This window comes from Nipponia nippon, unplaced genomic scaffold, assembly GCF_047370975.1.
Source record: "Nipponia nippon isolate SJK-2023a ecotype South Korea unplaced genomic scaffold, ASM4737097v1 scaffold_7, whole genome shotgun sequence".
Taxonomy (NCBI): domain Eukaryota; kingdom Metazoa; phylum Chordata; class Aves; order Pelecaniformes; family Threskiornithidae; genus Nipponia; species Nipponia nippon.
This window is the reverse complement of record NW_028262391.1, coordinates 45,359,291-45,384,306: the sequence shown is the minus strand read 5'-3', so window position 1 is coordinate 45,384,306 and position 25,016 is coordinate 45,359,291. Positions and strand designations below refer to the sequence as shown.

The 25,016-nt window shown below is 35.5% G+C and overlaps 1 protein-coding gene and 1 long non-coding RNA gene across 4 annotated transcripts in view; one reads left to right on the top strand and one right to left on the bottom strand.

The window, feature by feature from the left end:
• Positions 1–8,682, bottom strand: part of CDH8 (cadherin 8) — a 402,754-nt gene extending 394,072 nt beyond the window's left edge. The window contains exons 1-2 of one of the 2 annotated variants that reach the window (XM_087739090.1): positions 8,613–8,682; positions 1,742–1,887 (exon numbers count right to left, since the gene is read on the bottom strand). The gene's annotated coding sequence lies outside the window, so the exon portion shown is untranslated. Of the gene's footprint in view, positions 1–1,741; positions 1,888–8,304; positions 8,451–8,612 lie in introns of those variants that run through there. The other variant, XM_087739089.1, reaches the window with a different exon arrangement.
• A 27-nt stretch (positions 8,683–8,709) lies between these two features.
• LOC148051053 (uncharacterized) overlaps positions 8,710–25,016 on the top strand; it is a 76,957-nt gene continuing 60,650 nt past the window's right edge. For both annotated transcript variants that reach the window (XR_015700413.1, XR_015700412.1), the window contains exon 1: positions 8,710–8,807. This is a non-coding gene — a long non-coding RNA (uncharacterized LOC148051053). The remainder of the gene's footprint in view (positions 8,808–25,016) is intronic.

Genomic DNA, 25,016 nt, shown 5'->3' with positions numbered 1-25,016 from the left:
AGTATTCAAGGAAAGAACTAATATTCCACAAACCAGAGTCCTACATGTTCTTAGAAGTAAATGTAAACTCAGCTAGGGGGGCAGGAAAGACAAAGACTTTCTTTTGTTTTGCTTTATTGTTATACGGGTCACATTCCTGTGACATTTTCATTTAAGGTCTTCAAACATTTACTGTGAATAACAAACTTACTGGTCACTTGTCTATCTAGCAAGACTTATTTCTTCAAAGATTTATGCTGGCTGTCTAAGAGTGGTCTGAATGTCCTCATAGAATTCAAAAATATACAAGCTAAGGTTTATTTCTTTTCAAAAGAACTGCAGCTCATTTCTCTTAGTCCCATTTCTGCATATCAAAGCATTCCAGAGCAATACGCATCCCAGACAAATAACAACAGCAGCCAATTGCTAGAGTTTCAATCAGCACTAAGCAAATGTTTGACAGTACGTGTACTTGCTGCCTCTGGGGCTTTCAGTAAATAGTAAAAGTGAAATATGTCACAACTAAACCAGCAGAAATTTCAAAATACTTCTCAGCCGTGGAAAAAAGATAAAGCATAGATAAACTCCCACAAAAAAAAACCCCAACTTTAAGCTATTTTGTTCAAACCACAGGAAGTCATCAAGATGAAGAGAGATGCATGTAATATTCTGGATGCAGAATCTCACTAATTGGCTTATACATGTCAGAACAGCATGGAAAATAAACAGCACAGAAACCACTGTCTCAACTCCCACACATGTTCTTATGCTCAATGAAAGAATGAGGAAGTCTGCAGTCATGATGTTACTGTGCACGTTTGAGAAACAAATTGTGACAGACATTACTACCATCTAACAAAACTGAAAAACAGTGAAGTCAGAGGTCATGTTTGCTCTCACTGGTAGCATAGCAAGGTCATTATAGAAGGCATCATCAAAGAATTTGCCTTGCTATTACTTTGACACTGTTTTCCCAGATACCACACCTTACAAGAATGGTTCCATTAATTTTTAGGCACTCACAGTGCCTAAAATGAAATGCCAACATCAAAAGCTAGAAAACTCTAAGGGGAATGTGTGGGGTGTGAAGAAAACAGCATCCATTATGTGTATTAACCATTATTTAAAACTTTTACATTGCATATTTCCAGCTTGGAAAGCCTCTCCAACCATGACAGAGGGTGCCTGAAAGAAAGGAAGCCTCTGTTTGTACCTCTGGTTCCTTCCTACTACTCAGTCCCAAAAATAAAGGTAGAACTGTAAGTAGGATTGTAAGTAAATGACAGTAAGGTATTACAAACACAGAGAAACACACATTCCGTTGAGTCCCTCCACCAAGGTGAGAATGTTGGAAGGAATGGCATAGCCAAATGTTATCAAAAGCATGTATTGTATTGCATTAGTGTTTAGTATTGCAATAATAATGTATTAACAGCCAGGCAAAGGATTTTTTTTGTTAGTTAACACACCAATCCAAATTAAAACCAAACAGTTTTGTAGTACTTCTTCTGACATAGGTCCATTAAAAGCCTAAAAGTAGAATTAATTCTCCTACAAATCCTCAAGGTGCTTGTGGTTTATAAGCCACAGTCCCTGAAAGTGGAACATGGGTAAAGTCATTATTAAAGAACATTTTTGTAGATACTAAAATATTTTACATCTTAGTACATAAAAATTATGGTATATTCTGAGCACACACTGAGATGACCTCCTATGTTCCACCACATATAAGCTTATTATGTTCACAAGAGCCAGCTCTTACCTTGAGTTACTGAAGGGCCACCTCCACCAGAACTTCATACCTTTTCTGAAATCTGAGATTCTCTCTCTCCCATACAAAGCACCATGCCCAACATCACAACCCACTGGAAACTCGAGATGTAAGCCAGGACAGGGAGCAAGCTGTACCTGCAGAGTACACAAGAGACCATTACCAGCTAAAAACAGAGCTACCACCACTGAATTAGAATGGAGTCAAGGTACTGAAGGTCAAGACTGAGAAAATAAAGTAATTTAGTCTCTACCTAAAAAGAAATGACAAACAAATTCTTAACATATATTTTAAAAATAGGCTACTTTAACCTCTAACTACCTACATCTGCACACTGCAATGTCACTGTCTTTTGTGCACTGTCAAAATATATTTCTTGCATCACAAAAATTACAGCAAAAGATATAAATATGAAGTAGTAAAAAACAAAAGTAATGTTAAACAAGATTTTGTATGAACTATGGAGAAAAGGATTACAAGACCTGCTTCTAGGGATATCACATAGTCACCAAGTTTTTCTATATGAACAAGGTGGTTTAATTTGGATATTCCTACCTCAGGACTTCAGAGAAGAGTTGGCAAGAGAGAACAGTATTTTGTCTATTAGTCTAGCAAAATAATTGAAGCCTGATGTGCAAAGAGAGTAAGATAATGTGTAAATTCACCAGGTGATAGTTACAGACTAACAATTTGGAAAGCCTAATATATCTAATCAATCAGTGCAGGTATAGAGGAATAAGTAAATAATGAGGGACAATATAAAGAAATTAAATAGTGCCCTCACTCCCCCAACACTGAGGGGAAACTGTCACTGTTAATATAAAAGTAGGCATTCATACCAAAAATGAATTAAAAAAGCAAAATAAATTGAGGTAAACAAATGCTGTGAAGTTTCTAAATATTGAACAAATGCTACAATTCTTAGTTACTAAAACACATAATGCTCTTCCCTCTGAAGCTGCATTTTGTGTTGCATACAAAGTTTGTTTGCCAGGAAAAAGTATTATCTTGTATTAAATGCAAACAAAACATCGCTATTAAGGGAGACACCAATATTTTAGAATATATATCAATATGTATATATTTATTAACTACATATCCAGTTGTGCATAGTTGTAGGAACACATATGAAAACACACAGATTGCCTTCCTCCACAATCCAGAATTACTGGTCCACTGTTTACTTGCAAATTAAGAAATTAAGGTTAGTAAGGGCAAAGAAACTTACCTTTAATGAATTACTAACACCTAGGACTAACTGACCTAGGTTACTTTAACGAATTAAAAGAACTGTGGTTATATACAAGTAGCTAACCTAGGATCATTGTTATGTTGGTCCCTTACCATATATTAATGAAAGCAAGAATAAGAGAATGAAGAATGTATATTACTCTCTATTTAAAAAGACACATCTCACTCCTGTTAATGGAACATAAAAAGCACTTAACCTTGTAGTGCGCTAACAAAGTACTTTATTACATAGTTTAGATGTTACAAATGCAGATGTTTTCAACATCAGTGAAGTCAGACTATGTTTTTCAATAGTACCTGTAAGGCTGATTTTAAACAATGACTAAGGTGATACTAAAATTTAGGAAAGGTACAATAAAAAGAATATAGTCAAATAGGTATAGCTTAAAAGTGTCCATGCAGATTAGTGCAGGGAATATAAGGATGCATTTAAAGATCTAGTTAAAGGAGATTATATTTTTCTTCTAAGAATAAAAAAATCTTGTATTACTTATCCATCTGCCTTTCATTGTATGAGAACCAACCAGCCCACAAACATTTTACAGTAAATATATTTATATGAACTAATACAGCATCAAATGTTTCACTTGACTTTTTTTATTGTGCAGTCTATATTTCCCTAAATAATTTGATTTATAATGAACCTCAATCCTCAGTGAGTGTTAGAAAGAAAAATTAATTTAACAGTAGATATTTTACTGCCCTGTACCCTTATTTATGAGCATTTGCTGGGAGTGGTTTTTAATCAATAACCAATTGCTAGGTTAAGTTAAAGTAACAAAGATATGACAAAGGGGGGTGGGGGGGAGACATGGATATGTTGTGATAGCTGTCCTAACCAAATAATTCACAACATCCCTATAAAGAAAATGGATCATAAAAAAGTCTGGATAACATACAGATGAATGGTTCTCTGGAATTCCTTTTACTGAGGCAACCTCCATCGTGATCCATTTTAGCACAACAAATCAAAGCAGTTACTATTACTATAAGTTATTCACAGACATAGCCCAGAGCTACTCTTCTTACGTTTCTATGACTTCTGCTTTGATGAAAATAAGTATTTTGATTTTTCAGTTTTAAAAAAAAGTTACTCCTATAATTTTGTTTCTAATATAAATCCATTGTTACAGTGCAATTACTTCAAAATTTCTGGTTAGAGACACAAATCTGGCAAAGCAACGAATGTTTAATTCACCTTGTTCACCTGACTAGCTAACAACATTGAGTAAAACATTCAGTCCTACGAGTTCTTTAAATGCAGCGCAAAGATTGTATTCTAGGATCTCATCCATGAGATCACCAGAACATGAACTGAATAGAACTTACTATACCTACCCCAGACAGGACGAAGAATAAGACACAATTTTCTTGTGTTTCCAGCATCACTTTGTGTCATGACTGATGCTTTCACCATTTGTCTAGTTCAGCAAGAACAATAGTTACTACTCTATTGCATCAACTGTACTGTGGTGCACCTTTATAGTATGTTGGTACTATGTAGTGTAGTAGAAGTTAGAAATTCCTAAGTAATTTTTGTCTTTCTCAGTACGCCAAAGCACATAGCTAAGATGTTGCAGAGGATCTCTCTCTTTGAGGCTTACATTCAAAGCTTCCACTGAGTAGCGAAAATAACGTGTTAAAAGCAATCCCTTATTTCATCATGGTTATGGAATTTTGCACAACCATTCTACACTGGCATTAAAACGGCACTTCCACTGACATCATAACCACTCAGGCACTTGCACTGACATTGTAACGACTCCTCTGGGGCTGTTACCACATCGAAGGAAGTATGAGAGACACTTCATTGACACTGTAACAGCTCCAGTGCCTGGAATGTGATGGTAATGGCTCCTCTGGGGCTGTTACCATGTCAGTAGAAATATATATGAGACACTTGCATTGATGTTATGATACTGGTGTAAGCGCTTTTATAAGTAAAAAACCCCAGAAATCTGGCAATAAAAATGAAATTATCAAGCTAAACAAAAAAAGGTTGAAGTGCTCCAGGAAAACAGAAACTTTCAGGATGACTTGTATGTTTCTTTCCACTTTATTGAAACATGCTTATACATACAAATACTACCAAAAACCAACAAATAAACACCCACCCCCCTCCCGGATAAGACATCAGCAGGCCCAGAGGAAAGGAGTACCTAAAATTGCTCCTCATCCTTAAAACAACATTGAAGGTACTGGCCCTTTATGAATCGTACTTATAATAAACTTTGTCTTTAAGTTACTTCTGTAGCAAGAAATGTTTTCATTAATATTTCATAACTTCAAGAAAATTAACAAATGGTTAGGAGTCAAAATAAGTAATTTTCTTTCTATGGGTTTGTCATGATTTACTTGAACTGTTTGTCAAGTGCTTGTTAAAAAAAAAAAAAATGTACATTCTGTAGTCCTAATCCTTCAAAAAATAATGTTCATGGGAAAACTGCTAATGTAATGAATTTATTAGCTGAGGTTGCAAATTAATTATCAATCTTTATGTGATTTCTTAAACTAAAATAACAAATCCAGCTATACATAACTAACAACAACTGAGAATTATAATTACTATTAGAAACCATGAATGAGTAGCTTTTCATTTGTATTTTTTTTTTTTTTAAAAAAACTTCACAACTTTCTCTTTGCACCCACTTCATGGGCTCAATTTTTCTGTTAATAAAATCCCCTTCAATAGATTCTCCAAGGACGGCTTTTGTAGATTGTACAAGATTGCCAGGATCACAGACCTAGTGCTGAGGGTCCACGTTCTATAACCTAGAAGACTCCCAGGAAAAGTTTAGGAAAGTTCACAACAGGCAATAAACACAAGCCAGTGCTGAGCTAAAACAGTAACGGCGATGCTCTAGTAATTAAAAGCAACAGGAAGGTCACAGCACACACACAGCAAATGAAGAAATTGTGCACTACCAAAAAGAAATGCCCATTGACAGAATTTCCTTTTGACTTATCCTATCCTGTAGATTATTTCCAGACAGCCACTCTGCTATTTAAAAATTAAGCTTGTAGATACTAACTGAAATTGTGTGACTTAGTTTCTGTGATGGTAAAACGTTATTAGCCATGTACTGATTTCAGAATTTGTTGCAAGTATCTAGATTCAGACAATCATTCATATAACCAAAAAATGTGATTTTTCTGTATATGCTGGAATGTTTGTTTGTTGAGCAGTTATTTTTACCTAGAAACCAACACTGGTCAGAAGTAACCTATTAAGAAGTTATAATCAACACCTTATGTGGTGATGCATTAATATCTCAGACGCTACTCACATTTTGCTATTGTAATTTTACTTCAATTAGAAGGTGCCTACTTTTGAACTCCATTCCTCTTTGCAATTCAGTTTTTCTTTTGCTTAGAATTCAGTTGGAACTCTAAAACTAAGTTTCTTTTTTCAATCTTATGCAAGGACGTTGGACTGTAAGACTGTCTTGCAAACCGTAACATTAATTTGGCCTTGGAGACAAGGCATCTGAGAGACACCTATGGAAGACCACATTGAGCTACAGAGAAATGACTGCTATGCTGTGACTGAACTGCCAAAGCTTCAAGCATCTTGAAGAATCAATACTTGTCACACACACAGCAGTAAGAGAAAATAAAGAAAAACAGCCTTAGTAACCAGAAATTAAACATCTTTCAAGGGAAAAATCACTGCAAATATGGAAGACACCTGAAACCTGAAATAAGTTTAAGCAAAATTTTAATCCAGATGTGCGAGTAATCAATGCCTGTGAAAAGATGGCAAAAAGCTACAGCTTTATGCATTCAGATTTTGTGCATGTAAACAAGGCTGTGAAACTGTCATACACACATCTAAGCAGTACTGTGAAGGAAAACATTGGCTTTATTTTAAGCAGAAACTCCAAACAAATGTGAAACAATGAATAGGCTTTGTAACTATCCAGAGGCTGAAGACCAGGGCATTCCTCTAAGAGGAAATCCTGGTAAGATGCTATATTTAGAAATGAACGTCCCTGCATGTACCAAGCTGGGGGAGAGCGGGGTAGGAACTGCAGAAAGCCCAGAAATAAACTCATCAAGACCGTTAGATTTTTTCCTGCAACAGAAGCTCAGGAAAGAAGAAACAAACAAAAAAATCCACTAGTATTCCTAGTAAAGGAATTAGCAGCAAAGATTAGATTAGAAGCCTATCAAGTCCTTGCTCTTATCAAGAAGTTTCACTTGTGGTACAGGTGGGGTCAAGATAACTCAGGAAAAAAAATGGAAAGAAGGAAAATCAATTTGTAGTTTGTGAAAACAGGGACTGTTTGAGATACTGAACATGTTTATTGCTCTGAAACTCATTAAGTACAAGAATCCACATATTGAGTAAATATCATGATAGCTAAAAGGAAAGAAGAATGCAAAGTTTCCAACAGGTATAGGAAAACCAACAACATGAAAAAAAACCAACCATTTCCCAACAACCACAGAGTCAATGGGGGAAGAGGAGGGCTGCAGCTGACCAATTTTGTACATCCTTAATGCACCGTTATAGATAGAGACCAAAAAAAAAGCACGATCTTTATATTTTCACTAACTCTGTGACAATTATTTTACTGCAGCCTCTATTTTTGATGAAACAGAGGTATTAAGTGTTTACATTGACGACATCTGAACTAAGTGAAAAGCTGCTGAAAAACATATCACCAATTCAATAAAGCCATTAACAAGTGCTTGGGTTCAGTGAAGAATTTAAGCATATGCTTGACTTTAACAGTCCTTAAACTTGACAGAAACCAACATGACTTCAGTAGATAACAAAAGCTAAAAACAAATTCCCTGACAGGAACGGACCAGTAGCTTTATCTGCAACAAATGCCAATTTCAGCACAGACAAGGCTGAATTTTAACACTTGCCCAAAGCATACAGACACACAGCTAATTTCACTGTAGAAACAGATAATGAAGTCAGCTTTAAAACGCACAATCAACTAAAAAAATACAGCAGAAACTATCTCGGAAAAGCGTATCCTTACATGCACCTAAGCATCTGCGTAAGATCACTTCTAAGCACAGCCTGCCCTGCACCCAGAGCCCTCCCGCCGCGCTCCCGCGGGCGGTCAGTCAGGAAACCCACAGGGCTCCACAGAGCGCTTCTCCGGGGCAGGAACAGTCAACCTGCATGAAACGGGCTGAGAACATGGTGTTACACGGGCAGGGCAGGCGCTGCCAGTCAGGAGTTCCCAGGGGAATTAACCAAAACCGCCCCCCCGCCCCGCCCCCCGAAAAACAAACAAACAAACAAAAAGAAACCAAAGAAAACCCAAACCTAGTCACCATACCGTTAGCAATGAGGAAGCAAAGCAAGGCGGCACTTTCCTTCAGACTGCTATTCCCCGTGGCTTCCCAGACTGAAGCCGTCCCTACTGCAGCCCTTGCAAACACCGCCCCGACGTGCGGTGCCGAGGTGCGGTGAGATGCAGCCCCGCGCCGTTCCGTGCCTTCTAGAAGCTTCCAGGTGGAGCTCGCTGAGGTAACTCTACGGCGGGGCGCACCCCCGCTACAGGTTAAGGCAATTAGGTGGTTTTCCTCCCCCTTTCCTAAGCTGTTTTGAATGGTCACTAAGAAAGAAAGTAGTTTTACCTCATACCTTCACACAAATCAGGCAGATGCTAACACAGAGCAGCTGTACGTGGTGTGGCTTTAACATCTCCTGTGGTGCTTTGCTAGAGTTGAGGTAGCAGAGAGCTGGTGGTACTTTGCTGAAGGGAGTTCCTGACTTTCCTGAGACAAACTGCTTCAGGTTGCAGCTCTGCTGAGGAAAAGCCATTGCCAGGTGCCTCAAGTAAGTCCACAGTGCAATTTGATAGGGATACGGTTCACCTTTCACATACGTGAGGGTTGTATTGCTGTTTCGCATGAGGAGGTACTTCTTTTCCTACTGCTTGTTGAAGTTTAAAGTTAGGGCTCTGATTTGCTGTGTAATTTGCACATGGAAATGATTGGAAATCAAGTTCAGTCAAGTCTTTTACGTTTATTGAAACTCTGGTTGTAGACATCATAGGCAGAGTTTCTGGAGAAAAAAAAAAAAGAAAGATCTCAAAACCTAAACTTTTAGCTAGAAAAGTTGGACGTTCACATGAAATTCTAAATCTGTTGCAGACTTGCTGTCCTTGAGTAGGAAATGATACACTTTTAAAAGCTCAGAAGCTGTCTTAAAACAAGTAAATTGTTCTCTACTAGATCTATGAAAAGAGGTAGTGTAATTTAATGGTTTGGTTGTCCATTCATTAGCTACTTGAAAATTAATAGTTCGGGAACACGATAAATGTTTTAGGTACTGATATCATTAATGTTGATGGAATATAAGAGGTTATATTTATTTTAATGCTGGATACTTGAATATGAATTGACTGCTGCTCGTGTAATACGAATTTATTCTATATTGTTTAGTGTTGTAAAGTCGTCACTTAAAATTTTTCCATAGTAGAGCAGTGGTGGTGAACTTGACACTCCTCACATAAAGGTATTACAAACTGCCAGCCATGTGTTATGTCTGCTAGTGTATACCTTATATAATATTCACGCTGTCTTTAGATGGGTTTTGAAGGATGTATTTTTATTTTTTATTATTTTCAACATGGGCGTAGCTCAGCGTGTTGCATATGATAACAAGTGCTATCTTAAGAAAAATTACCATATAATAATAAAATTGTGTGATGATAGCGAACTTAGCATGTTATACTACTAACATTTAATGAATGTGATATATGTAAGTCTTTTAGGCATATAGGTAATATTTTATTTTCACAGAAGGTGAAATAAACAGTCACAATTACACACTGGTAAAAACTTTCAGCTTAACATGTATCAATTTCATGCAGGCAGCACTACCTATTTTTCTTGCATATATGCTAGGATACATAATATTAAACCTGGTAAAATTTTAAATAAAAACTCTTGTTGGTATATTTCATTCATCTGTTTAGTAATGCTACTATAGTAAAACATTTTAAAATGAAAAAGCTTCATATTAATCTGCTTAAGTTGTTCTAACAAGAATTTGCTGGAAAACCTGTTTATTTCTTCATAACATCCTCATCTTTGATATTTTGATTTTTATCCTGCACTAGTTTCTTTTAGAGTTTGGAGCTTTATTTTAGGCTTAGATGGCAACACTAGTGTCCTGTGAATTGGGGGCAGCTCTTTTCTGCTCTTGCTGCAATTCTTTCATGACTGTGCTTATTAATGTATGTATATATTACTTTCAGGCACAAAACAAGCTTGTACACAGTAGGTTAAGCAAGAAAATGATGCAAACATTAGCACGTTTATAACTGTCATTCCTTTATTTACTATGCAGTGATGAAGACATGCAATCTCTACAGCAAAAGTCTGTGATTCTCTGCCAGCTGGCTGCCTGCCTTAACTTAAGGGAATAGTAATAAATGAAGCCCAAGCAAATGGCCACCATCTGGGTAAAGCTCAAGTGAGCTTGTTTGGACAAGGCTCCAGGGTCATGTAAATGAAATGGACTTTAATGTTAAGATGCATCTGTGAACACACAATTCCTCCTTATATAAAATCTGGCTTGATTTAGTGCAGGTGCAGAAAGTTGGCAGTATTTATAAACTAGATATAATTCAGAGTTTTTTAAAGATGCACATTGTTTACGTGTGTAAACAGCCATCTGATGCCCATCTTTCAAAGCAGCCTTGAAAACAGAAAGACACTATTAAAAATAAATAAAAAGGAAAAGGGCATGGAGCAGCCATATAAGTAATGCCTTCTACTGGGCTTATTCATACATATTGATTCTCTATTATTTTTATCAGTACAAAATAATACTGCTGCTTTGCTATAATTAAATACTTGTACATTTGTTAAGACTTTAGAATTTTTTGAATGCAAAACAAAAACATTTCATTTACAATATCAGGTGAGAAGCATGTGTATTTTTAGCAGCTACAATGTAATGTATCGTTAAAGGTCTGGTATTTTGAACTCCTTGCTTTAGTTGAATCCAGATTTAGAGTTTCTACTTCTGATTGCTGAAATTTATTATTGTTGTTATACAATATTTTAACATTTCTCAAGCCATTCATATTTCTACAAGATACAAGAGGCTTTGTATATTTGGATATCATTCAGTAAGACTCACATAGCTTTGAGAAGGTAGTTAATTATTGTTGAAGTTAATATAATGCGTGACTCTTGGCATGTTCAGTTACTTTGTCCGTTTTACTTCAGTTTGTGCTTGATGGTAAATGTTCCTTTGAAAGAACTCCTTTGTACGTCTGCGTATTACTTGTAACGTTAGGAATCTTACCTGACTCTTTAGCTGTAAGTCATTGGATGATCCTTTCGTTGCTTGACTGACTGCACTTTTTCCATACAAAGCCATTAGTTCTGGTATAGTTTTTCACTAGTATGAATATTCTTCATTTGTAATATTGTCTGTATGCGTATATATGTTGCATATGCAAGTGCTGCATGTTTCAGGAAAAAAAAAACCACCAAACCTGAATCTGTGTAATGTTGTTGTTGAAAATAGGTAAACCTACACATAGTAAAGACCACTGAAAGTCAATGTTGTCAATTATGCATGATTCAAATATTAGTAGCCTTCTTAAAAATATGAAAGAACTTAAGTTCCTAATTCATAGCTTCATATTAAAACTTCTTCGACAGATTCTGATGGTACAGTGGCAACCATGATCAGCATTGCCATTTCCAGCCCCTGCCGCACACACACGTGCCAGATGGATTTCCATTTATGCTTTTTCCTTATTTGTACAGGACCTTATACCTGCATTGGAAATTATTCTTGTGTGTATGTCCAGGAAGAAAAGAGGATACTCTGTTTCTGCCAAGTAAAACTAAATTTTGTAGCACTGTACAATCACCGAGTACTGCCTCAACTGGATGTGCAATGTATTCACCCTTTACGTTAACAGAACTGAGGCATAAGCGAGGACTCTTGTGGCTCATAAACAAGCAACTCTTCCAGCTGAAATAAAGGGATCATCCTTTTCATTGAGCCAGTGGGAGCTGTGCTAAGCTTCTCAGCTGGAAGTCACTCTTTGCGTCTTGCAAGAGACTGATTTAAAATCATTCCTTTGAGGGCAGCTGGGGTGAAGAATTTGTTTGGGAATTAAGCAGATGCCCTTCAAAACTATGCACTTCCTTTTAAAATTGTGTTACCATAACAACTATACAGTACTTTTGCTCTCAAACAAAGCACTTTTTTTGTGTATTAGGAAGCTTGCACTCCAGGAGAGAAGCTGATTTACTTTCCCTGAGGAAACACACCATATGACATGCAAAATGTCAGGGAGTGAAGAATGCAAACTGGAGCTATAAAACCACATCAGAAATAAAATAGCTTATACCTTCTCAGAGTTCTTAACTTTTTTTTTCTAATAAATGGGAAGATTAAGTCAAACTGTACCATTAACACTATCGAGGCAGTCATCAATAGGACAGATTATTATGGCAACGGCTCTGATAGATTATAAATTATGAAAGGGTTGAATGCCAGACCCTGGTACCCTCAGGCATATGTAAACAGTCATCGCTGAGAAACCTACAGATGCCACATTTACATCCTCTACTAAGATACTGTTGTATGGTGCTGATTGGCAAATAGAATATAATAATGATCAGTGTAGCTTGTACTGAGCTAGTAAATTCTATATGCAATAATTTAAGGATCAGATTCTTATTGCTCACTGACAACTGAATAGTTGCAATTTTATAGCCTCCTCTGCATTATTATTATTATTATCATTATCCCATTTCTGTGTGTTACAGTATTTTTTTGTTCCCCTTTGTTGTAGTGCGGCAGATCCGCTGGTATATGTGTGATCAGTTACTGGTTTAATCTAATAGAGAGCTTTCCAGTAGTAATAATGGCAATACTATAATGCCCCCATACTATTGTGCAGTGAACACACTTCGTCATCATAATATAATTCCAAGTTGTCATAAGCATACTTCATCAGTTTTAATGTCGGAGAGGTCAGAAATTTCAGTCTGAGAAGTTTTTGTATTAGAATAGAAAAAAAGAAGCTGTTGCTGGATACTATAAAAAAAACTATCAACAATCAAATAACTCCTTTGTTTTATTTATCCTTTAATGTGTTGTAGCTCAGTGAAATTGAGTCCTTGAACTAAGGCTATGAAATGATACTATTAAAGAAGTCAAAGTAAACCTAGTCAAAGTGTAAGTAATTTATTTTTTTTACTCACCTGGCTGGTGAAGTGAACTGAGTTCAGTGCTATCAAATCAGGCATTGCTATCATATGCATAATTACTACTTAAAAGAATCAATTTTTGGATCAAGTAGGAGGCAGCAGAACTTCCACTTATCCAAGGAAGCCACAAATTTTCATTTAAAAACATCGCATAAGAATTTCATACATTATTAAAAAAAGAAAGTTGCTTAAATTCATGTTATACTGAATTATTCTAGGGAACCCATGCTTAATCTTGATATGTGGAGCTTAATGCAGTTTTAGGTGCCTGGAAGTTAAATCATGGCAATGTCCAAATTTTATGGTACCAAATTTTATGGAGTGCAAAACTCTACAATGTCTGTACTTATGGGTTCCTTTACATATGTGTAGAGTACCAATCTCAACTGGGATCCAGAGACCCTGATGTTTATTGCGTAGTCTTAGCAGTTGGAATACTTACTTAGAAAGAGGGGGGGAGACCAGGATTTAGTTACCTGCCCAGTGTCTCCCCTCTTTTAGATCTTGAGTTTCACAGTATGAAGTTCTGATTTTGAAGCACAAATCTAGCTAGATATGAGCACAGGCATAGCTCCAAGTACAGCAATTTGAATATTAAAGTACATAACGGCTTTAAGCACTTCTTTCATGACACTAATGTCTTCTTTCATGTCACTAATCATGACAGTAAACCGAGCTTTTCAATTAACACTTGGGAGACTAAATTCTGCATAAGTCAGGCTTAAGAGCCTCACTGGATCATGCTTGTTAGCCTGGATAAAAACTTTGTAGCAGTCATTTTTAAAAGTTTCATCTGTTGAGAGTCAGTATAACTTGGTTTAATCTGGAGTAGGGATTTACCAGGTTTTAAAATACTGGAAGTATTTGTGTTTTGTATATTGTATAAAAAGATGAAGGAAAACAGTTAGCATATTGTCCTGCAGGCAGAGATGTACCTGAAATGCAGATACTATTGCTTTTTAAAAGTCTGTTACTGCTTACTTGTTGAAAATGACTTGGTACTTCAGATTTTTTTTCATTAACAGTAATAGGGTTAACATTTAGTCCGCTATTTTCTTTATTAGGGGAATTTCAGGTGTTAATGGAAAATTAAAAATATCATAAAATGCCCACTAATAGTGAATACGTTGAACCAATTTTCCAGTTCTGTTGTTTATAATTATTTGCCAATTTACTTTAAAGTATCTATTCTTATCAATGGTTCAAAGCACATCAAAATATAAAGAACCTTAACAAGGACATGATACAATTGGCTATGGGCAATTGTAACACTGTCAGTCCAATTGAGAATTAAAAAGAGAAATCCTTAACTCTGCACTGGAGTTACCTTTTCTGGCACCTGATGATTCATTTATATTTCAATGAAACATTGGAAATGGATACATTTTTCTGCTAGAAAATACGGTTTTCAGTGAATCAATGTTTTAGTGAATTTTTGTAAGGAAATTCCTCAGCATCTTTGCTATAGAGCCCCTGATAGCAGGCACTACAGGCCCCCATTACCAGTAGGTGAGATCCATGCTGTTAGGAACGTGATACCTTATTTCAAGTGCGGCACTGAAGGACAATTTACTTATGTTCCTAGTTATGCACTAATTCTTTCTATTATGACCAGCATAGAGTAGGAGTTTTGTGCCCGGCACTACTAAGCAAAGAGTAATGTGTTGTTCCTGGAGCAATGAAAACGTAGAAGCTACAAGCAATGTGCTTTCTCTAAGATGCATGTTATTTTTCTTTCACTGGATGAACTTTACTGCTAAATGGAGAGACAAGTGAAGGCATAAGGGTCATTAAAGGAAAAGCATTTTTAGAGCATAGTCAGAGGACAGATTGCTAGGCACAAAGAAATGGAAGAAGCAGAGAAACTGAAGAAAATGGCAAGTTAGCTTAGAGCAGGGAAAGTCAGGTTAAAACTTTGCATTTGGGAGAAGGAGGGGAAGATGGGAAGTACCAGGATGTCCAAATTTGCTTCCTGTTGTGGTTCATACTGCCTGTAATCAGTAATTTCTACCTGCTCTTTTTCTCACAGTCACATGCCCAGAAAAGGGGATATATTGCCTAAATTCTGCTACTTTAAGAACACAGTCTCCTGTCATAATTTGCTGTTACAAATCATGGCAATGAGAGAATTGAACTTTATCTGTTGTCCTTACTCAGTTTAACATAGCTGATTTGCTACCTGACAGTTGCTCTGAACACCTGTACCCTTTATCATTGTATCTTAATGCATTGTTTGGTTGGCAATTTTTTCCAAAACAGATAAAATTAGCAATTTTACAGTCAATGGGCAACAAGCAGATAGGATTTAGGAAAAAAACCCATGCAGAAACATTAAAAAAAGCATGGTTATTTACTTGTTTGAATTTAATCACATAGGAAGTGTTGGTGGCCCAACATCTGCAGAAAATAACTGCTTTCAAAAAAGATTAACCAGACCACTCTAAAACTTTGTTAGAAATATTTGACATTGGTATATGCCTTCCATGTGTTTACATCCTTTCGTATATTTGGCATTGTATTTCTTCATTTTTATGCTTATGTGAATGTGTGTACAGAAAAAGGAGCCTTTTTTGCTTAATGCAAGCAATTTCATTTATGTTTAATAGACTATGTTAAATACATACTCTAATTGTTAGAGGGTACTTAAATCTACAAGAAATGAACTTAATTACTGTTCAATTAACTCTAAACCAGATTAATCAACAAGTGTATGATTAGGTAATTATTACCTCTTTACAAGTCCTGTTGCAAGTAATAGAATTCAGAATGAAGAACGCAGGAGTTAAGAGTTGATGTGCCATTTGGGAAATGTGCGGAACCATATAACTGACATTTCAAAACTTACCAACTACCACTGCAACAAGATGCTTATGTAATGTACAATTCAGTGCCATGTTAAGGTATCATGTGCTTTATTTTAGCAACTTGCATAGTCACAAAGTCCTCTCATGCTGAATAAAAGCAATTGAGTTGCAAATTACTGGGACTGCTTATGGAATAGGAAAACATTTATTAAAACACTGTTTATCCTGCTCACCTACTTACATTTCTATTCTAATGACTTAAGTTACTTTCTCCACTGTTTACTTCAAAGAATAATTGCTCAATGATATTCATAGAGCTAGATGCTGGAACATCTGAACATATGTAGTTTGAGTACCATGCAACTACTCATATAACTGTATTATTTATCTTCATTAAAATTATTTTTTCTCAAGTACTTAAGTTTGAGTCTGGTGTATATATATCTTGGTCTATTGAGGAAGTCCTTATGGACTGGTATCTTTGTACCGCTTTTAGAGATAAAAGTAATGTTTTTTTAAGTTAAATTAGGACTCATTGGAAAACAGTGATTCTCAAGAAAATATGGCTTAAAAAATTGACAGTAACAAAACTAAGAACTTCCTCAGTGAGATTTTTTGCTGTAATTTTCAATTTCTGTTCCTTGATGAAAAGCAAGTATTCTGCAAAAGCAAATACAATTTGGGAAGGACTAGCCTATCAAAAGAAATACTTGCATTCAGCCATAGTTTAAGTTTAGAATGTTCCAAATTGTCAAGATTGTTGCTGCCTGCCCAAAGTAATTTCAAAACTATTTTAAAATACACTTATGAATTCTTAGAATTAACAGGGGTTTGTATTTAGAGTTGTACAGATATATTTTGTCTGGAGCTGCTTTTCCAAATTTTAAATGAAAGAGTGATTAACTACTGTAAGAGATTGCCCAGACAAATTGTGGAATCTCCATTCTTGGAGATTTTCAAAACTTGATTGTGCAAGTCTCTGAGCAACCTGATCTGGCTTTAAAGTTAACCCTGCTTTCAGGAGGAAGTCGGATTAGATGATCTTGAGAGATCTTCTCCAATCTGCATTTTTCAGTGATTCTGTCATTGCTAAATAACAGTGCTAAAACATGAAGAATATAATTTAGGTTTTCATGCTTTAAAAATGTGTAGGGTTAAAACTGTATCTCCAGAGTGACCACACAGTTATCAGTAAGATCGCTCACACTGAAACTGACAGTATGAGTGTCATGTTGAATGCATCCTTTAGAGCAGGCTGGCTAATGGGGTATGGGTAAGAATGCTTAAACACTTCCCTCTTAACCAGGCTTGCTTTTTCTTTAAAAGCATAGACTATGCGTTTGTTTCATGATGATAAAACTTAATAAAGACATTATCTGTACTATCAATGCACTAAAAATAGGTATATAACTTAGCAATAAAAAAGGAAAAAAAAATATTTCAAAGCCCATATCAAATAGCTGCTTCATATCCAGATTTAAATTAATTCTAGAAACCTTGAAAAATACTGTGGTGTTTGAACATAGCTAAGTCATTTGAATAGATATATACTACCATAATTTCACTGTTTAGTATTCCTCATTTAAAATTTTATTTATTATTTTTATGTGGTGTAATTATTGCACCCAAGATAATGAATATATTGAAAAATGTTTCATTTTAGTTCTTATGAGCAATACCTCTGACCTTCTGCCAGTCAGCATTGCGCCACCAGTCTTTTTCACTGTGCTTGCTTTAACAGTAGGGAATAGTTAATATACTTCCACCTATTAAACTATGTTCTAACCAACTTAAACTATAAGTAACAATGTTTTCCAATCTGACACATAGAATGTGAATTATAATGTGTAATGTATTTTGCATACTAGAAAGCAACAAGATGGGAAGGTCATTTGAGGTCTTGGAAGATTACAGGGTATCAGAAGAGGGACTGTGTAGGGAAAGAAAAAAAAAATCTTACAAAGTCTTCTTTAGGAGAGTAAATCAAATACCTGCCTATAAAATTTGTTACAACTGCAAGACTTGACCTTCACTTCTAGATCTGAGAATCCGCTAGCTCCCTAGTTGAATGGACAGTAAGCATGACAATAAGCATTGAAATGAGTAGATTCCAGCTTTGTGAACCTTAGCATGTGATAGTAGAGACTGGTGATTAGTTGTTTTACATCACCAGCGATATGCGTGTCAGCTCTTTTTTGCACATGTATTGTAAGCTCGCTTTGCACTTCTTCCTCATTCTTCTCCAGTCATACTGTCTGCATAATTTCTACTTTTCTTTTGTACTTAAGAGTACTCTCCTTCACTCAGTATCCACTGCAGTCTTTTCTTGACCAGGAAAAATAGGTTTCCCACAGGGCTTTATTTTACTGACAAAAAACAGTAATTACTTTTCTAGAAAGCAAGCAATGTCAAATAGCTTTGTCTGACATAGTCTGAGCAGAATTAGACTTGCATGTATTATTTATAAAATAATACGCAGCAAGAACAAATGCTGAAAGTAGCATTGACCCAGACATCTGAAGACATGATGATGCCCGACTTGCACTGATTGGAAGGTCTTTACTGGGTTACAATAGGCTTGAGATGGCTTCAAGTCCACATTTCTAATAAATTTAATTACCTTGAGATCAGAAGTTAAGTGCTTCTTGTGTTTGCCTCGGAAGTCATTTGCTGCTTTCACTGCATCTTTGCTAATCCATGTACCCCTATTTAAAATTGCCAGGCTAGTATAAAAGAAATGAGTCTCATCAGTATGTGCACGCTATGTGGTCCATCACCGAAAGACCAAATACCTGTTTATGCTTTTGCCTCCATTTGTTTAATTGATAGTCATTGAATATAGTGGCTCCATTACTTAGTAGGGCTATTATACTCCTCACACATGCTAATTTAATAATTGTGACTGCCTATGTTTTTATATTAATTTCTTATTAGAAATTTACTAAGTCAGGGACTTAGTCCTTTTTCTCCTGAATAGGATTTTTGGGAGCACAACTGGGCCACTGCTCTTGTCTGTTGAAACAAATGATAGCCTGCAGTCTATATGGTGCAGTAATGCACAAAAATACCCAAATCAAGCCACCCCAAAATTGCCACAGAAAGGCAGAATGAAACGGTGACACTGGTGCAGTTTGAATGAAGAAGAGGTGTAGGCTATAAAAACGTGAAACATAACTGGTCAAAATCTGATGTGTAATTCATTTAGGTTTTGGGGATTGTTACCTACTTTTAGATGTATACTTGTGCCTCTTCATCATTAATACCTCTGAAAAGAATGAATAAAATAGTTCCTTAAGAATCCTGAGCATTGTGACCTATCATCTGCCATGAAATATTAAAAACATGTTAAAACATTCCCAGTGTTCTAATGGATTTATGAAGGTATCCTTGCTATGGTCTTGTTCTGTGACAAGCTCAGAAGTTTACATACTATGAAGAAAATCTTTATTCTGTATTCAAAGAAGTGTTTGAACAACATGCTGAAAGTAGAGTATGGTATACACACTGATCCATGAGATAGGTCACTTTGTTTATTTGTTTCTTTGTACTTTTATTTTCCTTATAAGTGAAGTTTGAAAATATCTGATATTGCACCATCTCCTGTCTACTCAATGCCAAAATACTAGCATTAATTTCTATATAATTAGTGTCTAAAAGATCATTATCCTTTTAGAGAAAAACATTTGGAGGGGTGGGAGGGGGAAATGAAAATTTTTAGAGAAAGAATCAATATTTTTCATTCTGTAAAAACATATTGTGAGACATGCAGGACCTCAACCATCACTCAGCCATTATCACAAAAAAGTAACCTTTCTGTATAAAGGTCTCCAGATGCTAAGGGGTAATTCTGAAGTCATATACATAGAAGTATGGCTTATATCATCAGTATTAAATTAGAAATACAGCATAAATTATAAATCTATTTGCCGGATTTTTTTTTTTCCTGTTTCAATTTACTGAGAGATTTGACTAAAATCTTGCAGAATATGGTGATCCACTAATAACCTTTTCCATGCGTTATTTACTTGTCTCCTGATGTAGTTTTGTGAGTTGACAAAATATACGGCTAATGGACTATGCAAGAAAATAAGACAAGATAAAGAGATAAAATGCCTGGGAAACCCAACAAAAAAAGTAAATATTTTACCTGGCTTTCAAAGTACTTGCAAGTTACATAATGATATATATTTAAAGCAAATAAGTTCGTAAGAGATTCCACTGGTTTTTTTTGTTTGTTTGTTTCATTGCGTAGGAGCAGGAAACATAGGAAAAAAAAAACCAGAAAATTATTTAAGCTATAACATAGTGTTATATTCCTGTTTTTAGGATACATGTAAAGAGAATTCAGTTTGAGAGAGAGGGAAAAACAAACAAACAAAATCAACAAAAAATTCTGCTTCTAAAGATATTATTGGCTATTCAGCAAAATAATGCTGGACCTAGTATGTCATTTCACCAACATATATTATGGTGGTATTGGCCATATTCAACTAGTGCACTGAGAGTTTCCTTCTTGAATCATTGAGTAAGATCCACAAGAAGAAAGGAAAAAGCATTTACATTTTACTTTAGGTAAGGGAATAACTAAAAAGTACTGTTTGTGGTCTTCCTTTGAGGGATACAGTAATGGTATATTACATTTGAAAAACAGTAGATTTGAAGAATTATAGTGAAGTCCAATAGTTTTCACACTTAAGCTGGGGAGATCTAGTAGAAAACATTTCTACCAGTGTACTTAAGGCAGAACTACTTAGTCTTGAATCAGTTACCAGGGTAAGTAACAAAGGTAACCAGTGCCTTGTTCTGTTAAAGGCTGTTTCTATTCACACTTATCCTTTCAGTATATGACTCCTTTTTTTAAAGTGATTTTTTTTAAATTATTTTTTTCCCACTTGAAGAAGAATGGATCTTTACAGAAGATTTGATACATGCTTTACTTTATTTTTGTAGCAGAGTTAAATTCTTTTTTCCTCGCATGTAGATGTCTATATAATCATATCGTTTCTTGCATCAGAGCTACAACATCTACATTTCTGTTTTTCTGATATACTTTCATGTCCATGAACAATGGACTGGGAGGGACTGAATGGTACATGCAAAAGAGAGGAATGGATGTGAATCTTTAGTTTTCAGTGAATAAATATCTTGTTGAACATCACAAATGAGCTGGGATCAAAACCAGGGAATCTGGCCTCATGCAGAGACATCATGCAAGATCAGGATACTGAAGCATTTAAAATTGTACTTTTGTAATTAAAATATTTTGAATAATTTACATAATATAGAATTATGTGTTTGAGTAGAAAAACACATATTTAGCAGTTAATAATCTATTCAGATGAACCAGATTTAGTGTCAGTAAGTAAAGTTTTATCCATTTAAAAATTTTTAAAAATTTTGTTTTTTACTTATTACATTTTTGTGAGTGTCATATGATAAAGCATTAAGGTGTGTCAGCTTTCTGAAGTGAAAAGATGTATTACATTCAGTCTACTGATGCAAATGCCTCTCAGCAATAAACACCTAATATTATTTCCAGATTGTTTACTGTTTCAGACAATAATGGTATTACAAAAGCAATTAAGACTCAAAAGGCAGAATGTATTTTATGGAAATGAAAGGAAAATTCAACAGTCTTTTTAATGATACTTTAGAAATTAAAATGATTATAGGTCATTCTTTTCTCAAAGTCATAGATACAAATACAATTCAGGCTTCTGTAAATTGAATATCCTTCTCCAGAAATGCCAGTCAATAGTAGTTTATACAATGAAGTAAGATAAGCATTAGTGTGAAACAATATCAGAGTCACATTTTCTTGACTTCCTGATGCTTTTCAACATGACCCATGATTCCAAGTAATTTTAGCTTTCATGTTAATGGGATAGGAAAAAAATATAAAATATCTTTACATATAATAGTTATCTTCAAAGAAGGATAAAAAAAAAAAGACAGGTTTTCTATACTTCCCAGTAGACAAAAGGATTACTAAAACACGAGGAATAATTATAAATACAGATTCCTTAGATGTATTAGTACCATCCATTTTATATGCAGAGAAGTGAGAAAATAGATTTTACAATTTCAATACATGTGGGTTTTTTATTCCTTGCATATCTTAAATGTAAATGCCATTTTTTCTTCTTTTTTTTTTTTTTTCATTCTAGAAGAAATGATTTAAACTTCTTTGTACTCAGAAAAAAATAAATTGTATTCAGTATCAAACTGTGTCTTGAGAGATAGAGCTATCTCTATTAAAAATCAAGACAGGTAGCATAAAAAAAGAGTCTGATTGCTTTCTTAGCAATTGCATTGTTTTCTTTCTGGCTTCAGAAAATTGTCTTGAGATTGAATTTCCCCTTACTCCCTTATACAGTAGCATGCAATATATAGTAATTTTTTTGTTTCAAATACATTTTCTTTTTGGTGTTATGAAGGCTTATTACATAACACAGAAGCATTTCATCTTCAGAGAACAAAAAGAGTACGTACCTCCTGGGCTTAAACAAAACTTTTAGCACTGAATTACCCACATAAATAATATTTTTTTTTTTATCTTTTACTCAGATGATGGGGCCATCTAATTTCTTAACATAAAAAAAAAAAGACAAAATCTGTGTTCATTGTGTTATGACCCACAGTATATTAGCATGGAGTATTGTCAGCTTGCTGAGAAAACAAGAAGAAACATTAGTCTCTTCTTGCATTTGTAACTTTCAAGATGAGTAGCAAGAACGTCTGTTTCAGCTATGGCTTTTCAGGATTTTGGGAACTCTATGCTCACATTGTCCTTAGTGCCTATTGAAAGTATGGAGCCTCTATGAACTTCAGTCAGTATGGTTAATTAAATTTAAAGAAACAGGACCAATCTCTGCAATTAGTTAAAAGAAAATTGGTGTGGAAATCCCTTTATTCCTCTGCTCAATTTTAAATGCAAAGGGCAATGATTTAAATTTTGCAATAAAAATCTAATCAAGAACGTATACTGCAAGCAACTTCTTGATCTGGTAGCTGGGATAAAAGTTCAGAGTATGTAACAGTATTTGAGCAAATCTCATATACCTCATTATAATTAAGCCAAACTATGTTAAGCAATGTTTCTATCTGTTCACTTGCTGTCAAGTTGCTCATCTGAGAAAGGAAGAAGAGATTTTATCTTTAATTAATTGATAACTAATAAGGAAGAGTATAATCCCAGTCATGAATTGGGATGTCAAATATGTTTATGGTCTTAAACTGCAAAATTTTTTAGTGTGATCTTTGGCATTGTGGATGAAAGATAGAATTATAGGCCGTAACAACTGAGAGTGCCATTTATTATTTCAGCAATATCACAAACTATGAAATAGAATTAATGAAGAAAATTATCTAATTACCATAGTTCATTATCCTATATAAGAAAGTCCTGGTTTTGATAATGAGGTAACATGATACCTCACAACCAAATATGGCAATTTAATACAAGGAAGCATGTGCTGGGTCCTGCACTCGGATCACAGCAACCCCATGCAATGCTACAGGCTTGGGGAAGAGTGGCTGGAGAGCTGCCTGGCAGAAAAGGACCTGGGGGTGTTGGTCAACAGCTGGCTGAATATGAGCCAGCAGTGTGCCCAGGTGGCCAAGAGGGCCAACAGCATCCTGGCTTGTATCAGGAATAGTGTGGCCAGCAGGACCAGGGAGGTGATAGTGTCCCAGTACTCGGCACTGGTGAGGCCGCACCTTGAGTACTGTGTTCAGTTTTGGGCCCCTCACTACAAGAAGGACATTGAGGTTCTGGAGCGTGTCCAGAGAAGGGCAATGAAGTTGGTGAAGGGTCTGGAGCACAAGTCTTATGAGAAGGGGCTAAGGGAGCTGGGGTTGTTTAGCCTGGAGAAAAGGAGGCTGAGGGGAGACCTTATTGCTCTCTACAACTACCTGAAAGGAGTCTGTAGTGAGGTGGGGGTTGGTCTCTTCTGCCAAGTAACAAGTGATAGGATGAGAGGAAACGGGCTCAAGCTGCGCCAGGGGAAGTTTAGGTTGGATATTAGGAAAATCTTCTTCACTGATAGGGCAGTCAGGCACTGGAAGAGGCTGCCCAGGGAAGTGGCTGAGTCTCCATTCCTGGAGGTATTTAAAAGATGTGTGGATGTGGTGCTTAGGGACATGGTTTAGTGGTGGACTTGGCAGTGCTAGGTTAACGGTTGGACTCAATGATCTTAAAGGTCTTTTCCAACCTTAACGATTCAATGATTCTGTGTATATAATATGATACACAACTTACTCTGAGCTACTGTACCATCTGCTTTTTCTCTATTTAAGAACTGGACTAAGCAACTTCTACATTAGTACTAAAAACCACATAATACCATAAAAAAGAAAAACCCTAATGCAAGTTACTTAACAAAAGCTATTTATTGAAATTTCCGGTAGTCCTGCCTCCCTTATTTCAGCGTAACTGCTTATATTTAGTACATATCTTCACCTTTTCTCAATCAGTTTGTACTTCGTATAGTATCCACCTTATAGAATAGAGAGATCGTCTTCAATCAGAAAGTGTAAAGTTAAATAAACTTTTAACTTTACAAGTTAAATCAAAAGGTTTAGCTGTAGTTTTAGCTTTTAGTGCCAGTTTGCAGTTGTCATTGTTGCACAATGTTGAAATATGTTTAGAGCTGTGAGTGCTGCTTTTTAGCCCTGTTATAAAGAGTAACAATCTTAAATGTTAAATAAATAATTTCAATTTCAAATGAAAAGGAAAATAGTAACAAAGCTGATTCAGTGACAGGTAATTTTAGTATCCTGTGTACGGTCCTCAGGGGAACTTAGTCCTTTAGTGCTTTTGCAGCTCATGTAATCAATATCTTTGATATTGTTATATCATGAGACCTTTGCAAAGTGTTACTCACTTTAGGCCATCACTATGGTCACTTAAAATGTTCCTGCTGTATACAAGGAAATTTTTTTCTTCTTTTTTTTCAATACTAAGCCCCCACAGCCTATGCTTCTGCTTATTA